Source organism: Grammomys surdaster, unplaced genomic scaffold (genome assembly GCF_004785775.1).
Source record: "Grammomys surdaster isolate TR1022 unplaced genomic scaffold, NIH_TR_1.0 125606, whole genome shotgun sequence".
NCBI lineage: Eukaryota > Metazoa > Chordata > Mammalia > Rodentia > Muridae > Grammomys > Grammomys surdaster.
The window spans coordinates 1,625,032-1,637,688 of NW_021620449.1; the positions used below are offsets into that span (position 1 = coordinate 1,625,032).

At 47.5% G+C, this 12,657-nt stretch overlaps 2 pseudogenes; one reads left to right on the plus strand and one right to left on the minus strand.

Annotated features, from left to right (window-relative positions):
* Window positions 1–2,726: 2,726 nt before the first annotated feature.
* On the minus strand, window positions 2,727–4,896 carry LOC114638565 (annotated as a pseudogene).
* Window positions 4,897–10,739: 5,843 nt separating this feature from the next.
* On the plus strand, window positions 10,740–11,117 carry LOC114638541 (annotated as a pseudogene).
* Window positions 11,118–12,657: the final 1,540 nt, after the last annotated feature.

Consider the following 12,657-nt stretch of genomic DNA (forward strand, 5'->3'; position numbering starts at 1 on the left):
AAGGGGAAGAGGAAGAAGAGTATAGGGAGGAGAAGAAGAGGAAGAAGAAGGAGGAGGAGGAGGAGGAGGAGGAGGAGGAGGAGGAGGCCCATCTTTAGACATGTTTGAACAGGTTACTCTGCCTATATACTATGACTGTTTGCCAGCTCCCTTCAACCATTTCTCAGTGTGAAAAGACCTTTGTGGTGGTTTGAATGAGAAAGAGCTCCAGAGACTTAAATATTTGGATGTCTGGTCCCTAGTTGGTCAACAATTTAGGTGTGGCCTTGTTGGAAGAGTTGTGTCACTGGGGTGACTTCAAGGTTTCAAAAGCCATTGCCATGCTCCATTGCCATGCCTGTCTGCCTGGTGCTATGTCTGCCATGATGGTCAGACTCATCCTCAGAAGCTGTAAGCAAACCCCCAATTAAATGCTTCTTGTATAAGTTGCCTGGGTCATGATGTGTCTTCACACCAACAGAACAGGGACTCTGACAACCTCCTTTTGCAGAAATGTCAGTAAATGATCTTGGTGTTTATTTCCATTCTTCTGTGAATACCTGGTGACAGAACACAAGCCAATACTAACTGAGGGACTTAGGAGAGCTTGAGGAAAGAGCTCAACTTCATCATCCCCTAATGAGAGCAGAGGAAGTCCTGGGATATCAGTGTGAACCACTGGAAGCATCTCAAAAGGGAAAATGGGGGCATCTCTGAGCTGGAACCATTTCCTGACCTCTGTCAGTGGCTGTACTTAATCTGACTCTAAAAATATAATAATTTTCACCCCTCAACTGAGGCTTGCTGTCTAGGCCTGCAGAAGTATCTAGAGTCCAGTCAGGTCAGTAAGGGCTGCAGAGACGCAGGCACATTAAGCCAGTTTGCAGAGGCCTCATTCCTTCTCTGAGGCGGGTCAGGGGATAAGAGAGGTCTTGGGAAGCCAGGCCCAGTGTTCTTAGGAGCATGGTGGCCACAGTCTGGACTCATTCTTCCTTAACTGCCTTAGCCTCTGGGAGGGAATGAGGACAGCTGGCTGATGCTTTGTTGCCTGGTGCTCAGGTTCACCTGGGCCCAACACTGACTCTTAGAGCATGCTTTTTCATCTTTCCAGGCATGGGCTAGGGCTGCCTTAATGTCACCCCCCCTTAGTCTTTCTGTTCTGCAGATGGACAATCATTGTGTCCTATGCTGTGACCAGCAGCAGAACTGACCATCTCTTGGTACCGACAGTTCACTGACATATCCCCAATGCTCTTGGCTTAGGACACCAGTAGCCAACCCTCAGAAGTACCTAATCACATGCTTCTCCATGTCTAGCCACATGACCTCCTTGGGTGACTTAGGGTTTCTATTGATAAAACAAAACATCATAACCAAAAAACAATTTGGGGAGGAGACGGTTTATTTGGATTACACTTTCAGATCATAGTCCATCATTGGAGGAAGTCAGGACAGAAACTCAAACAGGGCAGGAACCCAGAGACAAGAACTGATAGAGACTGTGGAAGGGTGCTGTTTACTGGTTTGCTTCCTGTACTGGCTAATTTTGTGTATCAACTTGTCACAAGCTGGAGTTATTACAGAGCAAGGAACCTCCCTTGAGGAAATGCCTCCATGAGATCCAGCTGTAAGGCATTTTCTCAATTAGTGATCAGGGGAAGCAAGCCTGTAAGTAACATCTCTCCATGGCCTCTGCATCAGTTCCTGCTTCCTGACCTGCCTGAGTTCCAGTCCTGACTTCCTTAGGTGATTAACAGCAGTGTGGAAGTGTGAGCTGAGTAAACCCTTTCCTCCCCAACTTGCTTCTTGGTCATGGTGTTTTGTGCAGGAATAGAAACCCTGATTATGACACATCCCATGGCTTGCTCGGCCTGCTTTCTTATAGAATTCAATACCAGCAGCCCAGGGATGGAACCACCCACCATGAGCCGGGCCCTCCCTCATTGATCACTAACTGAGAAAATGCCTTACAGCTGGATCTCATGGAGGCATTTCCTCAAGGGAGGCTCCTTCTTCCCTGATGGCTCTAGCTTGTGTCAAGTTGACACACAAAACCAGCCAGTACACAGTGGTTCTCTGTGCTCCAGCACAACCAGTCAAGGCTGGTTTCTATGGATGCTCGAGTAGGAGCAGAGCCACTTTGCATAGTGGCTCAAGTGCATGAGGAAGTGAGAACAAAGCCTACTCTAGGCTCTGAGTGCCCTCTGCTCCGGAGATGTTTCCTCACCCCTGCTTGGGAGGGGTTTTCTCTGGTGTGGATTTCAACATTCAGCTCCCTCGGCTCCTTTCCCCCCCCTCATAGAATGAGGAGCAGCACGCCCCCTAGACAGACAGCATCAACTTGCTTCTTACCTTTGCGATGTCTTCCTAGGCCTGCCATTCTTTCTGACTCGCAAGGACAGGGCGATCATAGCTACTCAGTGTGTGTTGCCTTTTTTTTTTTCTCTGTAGCTTCCTCTTTCTTTATTGGACACTTGGTAGATGACACATAGATCTACACTGTTAAATAATTATTAAAATACTGACCAGGACTTGGCCCTGGCCCAGAGCTCCAAACCAGAAGCAATAAGGATCAGGGGTGATGGGCTGGTGGTATTTCTCCAACATCACCTAAACCCATAAAATGAGGCTCTTGAATCCTTCCAGGGCCAGACCAGGGCTTGGGCCCTTGGGTTAACCCAGGTACCCCTGGCTGCATCTTTCAGGGCAAGGTAACCAGCAAGGGTCTGGAGGGAATAGCCAGCCGAGTCCAGACAGACAGACCCAAATGGAAGGAGGCTGGGAAACGGACAGGTGCTGTCCAGCTGGAGATATGATGCAGCAAAGGCAGGCTGAGGGGAGAGGCTGGGGGCAGTATTGCAGCAGTGCGGGAGTGCAGCCCCAGGGTCCTGTCCTGAGTGGCTGGTCAGGTGTCAGCTGGCAGTATCCAGGTGGCATTCCTGACCCAAGCCTAGCTGAGGGCTCACACATTGTGGGTCCTCTTGGTGAGCTGGGGCTCCTCGTCTACCAGCTTGGACTTGAGGTGCTCCTTGTAGGCTAGGATGTCTCCAGGCCACTTGGTGATTGTCTGTTTCTCACAGACCCAAATCTCCTGTGCAACCTGCTGGATGAGTCTGAAGTCGTGGCTGACTAGCATCATGCCACCTTCAAACTCATTGATGGTGTCTGCCAGAGCATCAATGGTCTCGATGTCCAGATGATTGGTAGGCTCGTCCAGAAAGAGCATGTGAGGGTTCTGCCAGGCTAGCCAGGCCAGACACACTTGGCACTTCTGCCCATCAGACAGGTTCTGGATTGGGCTCACCTGTTGTTTCCCAGTGAGGCCATATCTCCCAATGATCTTCCTCATCTCCTCCTTTTCCTTGATCTCTGGGTAGCACTTCATCGTGTACTCCAGCGGCGAAAGGTCCAGGTCCAGCTGCTCCTGTAAGTGCTGATGGTAACGCCCTATCTTGACATGAGCATGCTTCTGGATCATTCCATCTGTAGGCAGAAGCTCTCCAGTTAGCAGCTTCAACAGAGTGGACTTCCCTGCTCCATTGGGTCCTACCAGAGCCACTCGTGTGTCAAGGTCAATGCCAAATTCTAGATTATTGTAGATGCAAGGCCCATCTTTTGTATACTTGAAGCTCACGTTCTGCACCATGATGACAGGCAGTGGGATCTTACCACACGGTGGGAAATAAAATGACAGCGTCTTGTCACTCACAACCCTTCTGTCAGTCCGGAAGCCATCATTTTCTGTAGTGTTTTCTCTTTGCTTTGAGCCTGCTGGGCCAGCTTGGCACTGCCATGGCCAAACCTAGCAATGTAGTTCTTCACGTGTGCTATCTGGTCCTGCTCCCAGTGAAACCTCTTGATCTGGTTCTCTTCAGCTCCAGCCGTGTCTTCACATACTGATCATAATTACCCGTGTAATACTTCTGTTTCTTGTTGTGCATGTGGATGATGTTGGTACAGACCCTGTTCAGGAAGTCCTGGGATGGGACACAAGGACCAGGATGTGCTTGAAAGTCTTAAGTTCCTCTTCCAGCCACACACAAGCATCCAGGTACAGGTGATTGGTAGGCTTGTCCAGAAGCAGCATGAAGGGCCGAATAAAGAGGGCTCTAGCAAGAGCAACTCTCATCCTCCAGCCACCACTGAAGTCTTTCAGCTTCTTGCGCTGCATGGCAGGTGTGAAACCCAATCCATGTAAGATCCTTGAGGCCCGCATCTCAGCTTTGTCAGCATCCAGCTCTTCCAGCCGTTCGTAGAGTTCCATGAGTTTCTCACACTCCGCATCCTCATGAGCTAACCGCTCAACCTCTCTCTCCAGCACGGCCCGCTCTGTGTCCACCTCCATCACACACTGCAAGGGTGTTCATCACACACTGCAAGGGTGTTTTTTCGATAGGCGGCATCTCACGGGTCAGATGGTAGATGTCGATGTGCTCGGGGATGGGCACCTCACGTTTCCCAATAGCAGAGAGAAGCATGGACTTTCCAATTCCATTTAAGCCAAATGAGGCCATATCGCTGGCCGGAGTTTAATTCCAGTTTGGTGTCGCTGAGCAGCTCTTGACCGTGGAAGGTGAGGGAGAGGTTGATGACGTGGACGTCGGTACTGTTGGGGTGAGAGGCCAGGACGCCAGTGACAGCTCGAGCAGCAGCTTTCCTCATCTCAAAGTCCTCCAGCTCCTTGGTCAGCAAATCCACCTCTCCATCACCTGTGTGTGGTCTCTCTGCCATTGGCCTCCTCGTTCTTCTCCTCCGCCACCTGAGGTTCTGTGACAGCATCTCCATTTTCTTCATGTCCCTTTCTGGGCCGCTGTCGAGCTTTGGCAGCTTCCTTCTTTTTGGCTGCCTTCTTCTTGGCCAGGTCGGAAGGCATGGTGATGAGCCACGGAGGGTAGTTACCGTTCTTTCAGGAGTGGGGCCTCGCCACCGTGTGTTGCCTTTTAATTACATTTATTTATTGTGTATACATGCCCCAGTGCATATGTGGAAGTCAAAAGAAAACTTGCAGGAGCTGGTTCTCTCCTGATACCACATGGGTCCCAGGGATTCACTCAGGCCATCAGCCTTGGGGACAAGAGGCTTTACCATACATACAGGCAACTCTCATTGCTTTGCTGACTGGACACTTTCAGTCAGACAAGTACCAGCCAGTCATGATTGGAGTATTTGACACAAACACACTAACTTGCTCACCATCTTGTTAGGGTGCATGGCTCTGAACTGAGGTCATCTCAGTGCGCACAACAACAGAACGGACAATTCTTCATCTCATGTGCCACACCCTGCTGAAAGGTCTTGAGCCTCATCTAGACCCTCCTATATATACCTTCACTGAAGAAATTTATCTCTAGCTTGGTGTCAGAAAACCCTGCTGCTAAGTCAAAATCTGACATTACAGGAAAGCCTTGAGCTTGGGGCAGAATGGAGGACTCCCTTAGTCAGCATGGCTTCCTTTTTCTCTACCTGTAGGATCCCTGGTCCCCCACTGCCTACCTGAGGAACTTCGAGTAGCCCTTAGGAAACTACAGGTCCACAACCCCCCTCCCCCCCCCCATAAGAAACCCATTCAGCAAGTACCTGAGATTTCTGGAATGCCTCCCCATGCTAATGAGGCATCTCAGTACCTCAGCCTTCAGCCAATGACATTTTCTCACCCTGGGTATTTCTACCCGCTTCCCCCCCAAACTGTATAACCCTTGATTCACCCCAAATAAAGTTGATTTGTCTCCCCAAAACTGATCCTGGAGAGTCATCATTTCTGTTCCTCCTCACGGGCTTCTGAACTCCACGACTGTCGCCTCCGATCCATTTGCCTTCATGGAATAAAATCAGATGATGATCCCAGGGGGCAGGGAGGGTCAGAGCTTGACATTGGCCTTCAGAATCTAGAAAGTTCCCCCTATTTTGTGCTGTACACTCTCACACACAACATTTTAAGGAGGCATTGTGTCTTCTCCTGATGTTGTTCCTTCATCCTGGTGTTTCTTGGATTGGGAAGACAAATATTGGTCATCTATTTCCAGGCTGATGATTTAACATCTGTGTGGGATCTCCCCCTCTCATGGATTGTTGGCTAATACAGACCATGGACAGTGGGAGCAGAGATGACAAGCAGGGGGTTAGGAAGCTCTGTGAATACATATGGTAAATAACCACACCAAGACCAGCTATCAGGAGGCAGATCTATTTTACTTAGGGTAAGTCAAGGCTTATAAAGTTTTGGGGGACTGAGGGTAGGGACATCCAGTCTGGGCAAAAAATATTGGTTGAGGGCTTAGGGCATCAAAATGCCTCTTTAGCACTGGGAAGCTCTTTTCAGGAATCTCAGGTGCTAACCAAACAGGTTTTATCTGGAGAAAGGAAATTGCTCATGTAACCAAACTAAGGCTAAGTGACATTCCTTAGGTACAGGTGTGTGTGAGAGCTTTGAAGTCTCCAGTCAGAGAAAGAAGCCCAGCTAACGGAGGGAGTCCTCCATATTGTGCCCAGCCCAGAGGCTATCTAGTCATGATAGACTTCAACCTTAATCAGCAGTGTTTTCCCAAGCATCTGATCCAGAGAAAACTTAATACAGAACCACGCCTACATCCAAACGAAATATACGCCCCAGGAATGCTGGTCCCAGATGCACCAAGTCTCAGAATTCCAGGGCATCGTCTGCACTGACAGCACTGCACACCAGCCGTGGAGATGCCTCTTCCTCTGTCCCACACAACATCACACTTCCCATCCCAGCTGACTAGATGCCCACGGCTCCTCTCTCTGCTCCTGACTCATCTCTCCTCCTTCACAGCAACATAAGCTGAGGTTCCAGAAGAGGAAAGGACCCTGCTTTAAAGACACCTTGTACTTCTGCTCTTGACTACATGTGAAACTGTTGTTTGTTTGTTTTTTTTTTAAATCCCAACCATTCAATTTTACCAATGAAGACTCAGGAGCCAGATTCTGTGGTGAAAGCCTGCTAGCTCAGAGAGGCAGAGAAGGCACCCAGCTGACCTTCCTACTACACCAACATCCCAGAAGGAAAAGGCCCTTCTCCTTCTCCAACTTCAAGGCAAAAAAACGTTACAGAGAAATCACTTAGAATTTTTAACAGGGGCTTCTCGAAATTTGAACATAGTTTTAAACATGATCACTAATTATTAAGGGTAGCAATGAAAATATTTCAGATTTCAAATTCTAACTAACCCTAAAGTAAATAATGACCTAAAATATATGAGAGAGGAACACAAAATGGAGGGCCTCCATGAGCCTTTATGAATCAGAAAATCTCTGTCAAGGATATGAAGAAAGCAAGTCTGGGATATAGCTCACTTGACAGACTGGTTACCTAGTGGGCAGAAAGCCTGGGGTCCTATCCTCAGCATCAGGAGCAGCCATGATGGGCACACACCTGTGCTTCTAGCGCCTGAGAGGTAAAGGTAGGAGGATCAGAAGATCCAGGTCATTCTTGGCTACATAGTGAGTTCAAAGCCAACTAGAATATTTGTGAAAACCCCCTCTCTCATACACACACACACACACACACACACACAAGTACCAGTGCAAGGGCATTTGCTCTCAATCCTGATAACCTGAGTTCAGGGGTTCAGTCTGAAAATGTCTATGCAACACTGTCTTGTAGGGGCCTGACAGCATCTCAGTTGCGCTCAGATGTGAATGTCTCAGCTCACAGAGTGACATTTGAGACAGAAGGCAGGACGTAAGATGCTGTATCAACTGGTTATCCTAGAACATTCAGAATACACCTACACTATGGGGGCAGCAGGAATGATAGGAAATGTTTCTCATTTAAAATGTGTAATTTACAATTGTATGTTTTACTACAAAAATGGAATACCAGAGGCACACACTGTTACTCTCTATTTACAAGAACAAGTTAAATGAACTGTATTACTTACTTTTCCATTGCTGCAGTAAACACCATAATCAAAAGAAACTTATAGAAGAAAGAGTTTATTTTAGGTTACGTTTCCAGAGGGACAAGAGTCTATCATGGCAGAGAGGTATGGCAGCAACCAGCAAATATTATAGTGTTAATCCCACCAGGCAAGAATAAGACCACTAGCACAATTCTTTGAGACAAATTTGAAGCAAGCTTTATTAAATACTGACCAGGAGAATGGACACTTGAAAGGTCTATTCCCAAATTCCCAGAGAGTGGCCACATATTATGTTAGTCTGGTGCTTATAAAGGCAAAACCCATAAGGCTATGCACTTCCTGTCTTCATCCTGTAGGAGGCAGGTGTGATCAAGCACGTCCCCTGAAGCTTCAGCAACCAACCTTTATTACAGAAGTGAAAACACACGGATGGCTTATTATCTTACACGATCAACAGCCCCCAGCACTCCAGGAAGTTATCTGTCCTTCAGTAAAAGTGGAGCTTACAGGTTAGAAGCATTTTTGTGTATAGATCTCTTAAGCATAGTAATTTAAATTTAAAACATAACTTCAGTCTTCTCATGAACAGGAGTAGGAGGCTGGTGGATCACATCTTCAAAGATAAACACAAAGCAACCTAAAAGTGGGGCTGGGCTATGAATCTCTCCAATACTCACCCCAGTTCTTACTCCAGCAAGACTGCACCTCCCAATAACCTTCCCCAAACAGCCACCAACAGGGAGCCAATGTCAAAATGCCCTAGCCTATGGGGGCTTCTCATTCAAACTTCCACATGATCATAAACACTTCACCAAGATGGTGAGGACTAACCTGAGGCATGTTAACTAAAGTTGACCACACTATATTATGTACTTGAAATTTGCTAAGAGGAGAGATATTTGTTTCTTTTCTTCTCTTCTCTTTTCTCTTTTTTTCCTAGACAGGGTCTCATTATGTAGCTCTTGAGATGGTTTAACTGATGGATCTTCTCCATACACTGGAAGTAACTAGCCCTACAACCACAGCCAGTTCCACTCAGGGTAACTCTGTGGAGAAAGACAGCTCACCCGAGGGCAGAAGACTGGTGAGTGAATTTCACTGCAGCTTGATCCACATCAAGAGCTGGCAGGAAACTTAAATCTACAGAGATTCATGTTTCTGGATGATCAGGGACTTGAGAAGATCCAAGAACAGGATCTGAAAATGAATGACAATGAAGAGTTGGGGGAGGCAGGGTGTGGTTCCGCATCTTCTGCTTCTTTCCTCTCAGAGTGTCTGGACATGGCTACACACCAGGCTGGAAGGATGCAGCAGAGTTGGGAACTGGTGGGGTTCTGTAGGAATCCTGTCCAGCTGGGAAATGGGGAGAGGGGACACTTCTCCAAGGATCTTAGTGTCACTGCTCTTATAGGTGAAGGCCTTCTCCAATGACGTTCAATGAAACAATTCTCTGAGACAATCTTAGCTTGTGTGCACACCTCTCTTCAGTGTGGGCTTGTATGCATACACTTTATTAAGGGTGAACCAAGGGTTACACAGTTTGGGGGAAGGGGGTGAGAATAACCAGGGTGGTCAAAGGTCATAAGGTACAGAGATGCCTCATTAGCATAGGGAGGCATTCCAGGAATCTCAGGCTGAGGTGTTCCTCATGTAGAGAAGAGGAAGCCCCAGTGACAAAGGAGAGCCTGCCATTGTGCTCTAACCTCAGAGCTTTCTGGTAATGCCAGCCTTCATCCTTAGCATCAGGGTTTCATGACAGTAGGGGGCTGGACCTCTCAGAACAGGAAGAGGGGACAATTGACTCCCCATAAATGCTCACTTATGCAGGCATAGAAACACCTCAGAGGTGGTCTCAACACTGAGGTGTACAAAATGTCACTCATAGCTGTCAGTCAACCTCATTTCCCAGTCAGCCAGCATGTGCCCAGTGGACTTGCAGACAGAGAGGTCCATAATGGTTGCATTACAAAGGCTACGTAGAAGCTTGTCAACACGGACACCCCAAGACCAAAGCAGAAAGTCAGGAGTACCTAATACCAAGTGGGTAATGTGTTAATGCCTCTGAGAACAGTTTGCTGAGGGACCAGTCAGCCACCAGGTGGCAGGTTGATTCCACTGTGTCCCTTCTACTGTAAATGTGGATTTATTTTCTCCACCTCTGCTTTCCTTTGCCTAGGCTCTTGAGACAACAAAATCACCGTGGTGTAACACCCTCTCCACCACCCTAGTGTGTGTCAGTTGGGTGAGTTTATTACATTGCAAAAGAAGTGTAGTCGGCAAGAGGTGGAGGGGAATACGGTTTATGTGGCTTATCAGAGTCAGATTTGAGAAGGAGAGTGGAACAAAAAAGAATGGAAATGAGTGGCATGGGGACATGACTGAAAAAATTAATGCAGGGCATGCAGGTGACCTAGCTCAAGTGCTTTTAAGGCACACACACACACACACACACACACACACTCGAGATAATTCATTAGCTCACAAATACATTAAGAGCAGAATAAAGGTTTTTTTAAGCCTAGGACAGCCTTGAACGTGTTGTGTAACCCAGGCTGGCCTCAAACTCATAATTTTTCACCCTCAGACTCACAAATGCTAGTGTTGCAGATGTGGCCACGGTGTCTGGCTTCAGTGACAAGCTAATCAGCTCTTAAAGGAGCCTCCTCACCCTACCTCTGACTAGCTCATAAAGAGCATCGCAGCTCAGCGGAGGTTCGGACATGATAAATGACAACCCAACCACAGCAAAACCCAGACCTCAGTTTCCCATTTGGTGCCACTAAATGGTTATGATGCCCAGGGGTATGCTGGTTGCGATTTAACAGCCCCATCAGGACAATCCTTCTATTCCTTTCTTTTCAACTTGTGCCCGGCAGAATGTCTCCTGCAAAGAAGGGTGGTGAGAAGAAGAAGGGCCATTCTGCCATCAACGAGGTGGTAGCCCGAGAATACACCATCAACATTCACAAGTGCACCCATGGAGTGGGCTTCGAGAAGCTTGCTCTTCAGACACTCAACGAAATCCGGAAATTTGCCATGAAGGAAATGGGGACTCCAGATGTGCACACTGACACCAGGTTCAATAAAGCCGTCTGGGCCAAGGAAATAAGGAATGTTTCATATTGTATCCAAGTACGTTTGTCCAGAAAACATAATGAGGATGAGGTTTCACCAAACAAGCTCTATGCACTGGTAACTGACGTGTCTGTTACCACATTCAAAAATCTACAGACAGTCAGAGAACTAACCCGCTGAATGTCAAATAAAGTTGCAGAACTGCAAAACAAAACAAAAACCCCAAACCAACCAACAAACAAAAAACAAAAAAAACCAGCCAGCCGCATCAGTTTCTGTGGAGGATGCTCCCAGCAGGCGCCAGTCTCTGCTGTGTAAATATTCCCACAATGGCTGATTTCAGGCTACTAAGGAGCTCTCTGATCACTGAAGTTAGAAAAGATGCCTCTTGTCATCTGTTTGCAGAAGCTGGTGCATCACTGAGCGCTCCACAGCTAGCCTGTTCCTCATTCTCTAGTCTGGAAGGAAGTGGAGGACTTCCTATGTTTCTGACAAGTGTAACCTGCTGGCTGAGGTGAGCAAACCGAATACCATGTACAGGAGGGCTAGAGTGTGTGGGGCGGGGGTTGGGGCGGGGGTGGAGGCGTGGGGGTGGGGTGGGGGATGGAAAAAACGAACCCTAGGCCTGGAGAGATGGATCAGGATGGGGTTCTGTTCCTAGCAAGCACACAGAAGCTCACAACTATGACTCCAAATCCAGGGGCAAGATGCCCTCTTCTGGCCTCCAGAGGTACTGTGTGCATTTGGTATACACAGGTACAGGCAGGCAAAACATCCATACACATAAAACTAAAAGTAAATAAATGTTTTCCTAGAACCAATCGGTTTTATGAAGCAGCTCTGGCTCATACCAGATGGGCTTCTTTGCTTTCGTCAGCCTCAGTCTCCGTCTGTGCGTCTTTGAAGAATATGTCCTCTTGCAACATTCTGATGCACAGCCTTGTGTGGTACCCCTCTTCTGGTCACATGGTTCCGTCATTAGGGCCCCCTCCTCCATGTATTCAGAAACAACATTTTTTTTAAATTTGTATTTTATTTCTCTTTTTAGCTTGGAATGGAAAGCTTATGACTGCATCACAGCCTTGCAGAATAGACCTGGTCTCTCGCACTCAGAGGTCCTAATGTCATACTTTTCAAATCTGACCATCCTTCATCTGTTTGGCAGCATTGCATGAGGGAAAATGTTAGACAGTAAGACATTGTGAAGCTATGGCCTACACGGATTTAAACAGTCCACGCAAGGATGCAGGGGATATTGGCCCTTTTTCTTTTCTTTTTCTTTTTCCTTTTTTTTTTTTCATGACAGGGTTTCTCTGTGTAGCTCTGGCTGTCCTGGAACTCACTCTGTAGACCAGGCTGGCCTTGAACTCAGAAATCTGCCTACCTCTGCCTCCCAAGTGCTGGGATTACAGGTGTGTGCCACCACTGATTCTTTTTCTTAAAGGACCCTTTACAAGGGACATTAAGAACCGGAAGCTTTGGTTACCCAATTAAGCCAAATGGATGACAGAATCCATGTTTGAATCTCACTGCCCACAAGGACAGTAAGCCTGCCAGCCCTTAGGCTACAAATTCAGGACATTGGCCTTGTGACCATTTGATGGCTGAGCTGTGAGACAGCTATGGTGGGATCGGATCAATGCCACAGATGTTCTTTCTGGCTTCCTTTTGTCCTCTCTCTCTCTCTCTCTCTCTCTCTCTCTCTCTCTCTCTCTCTCTC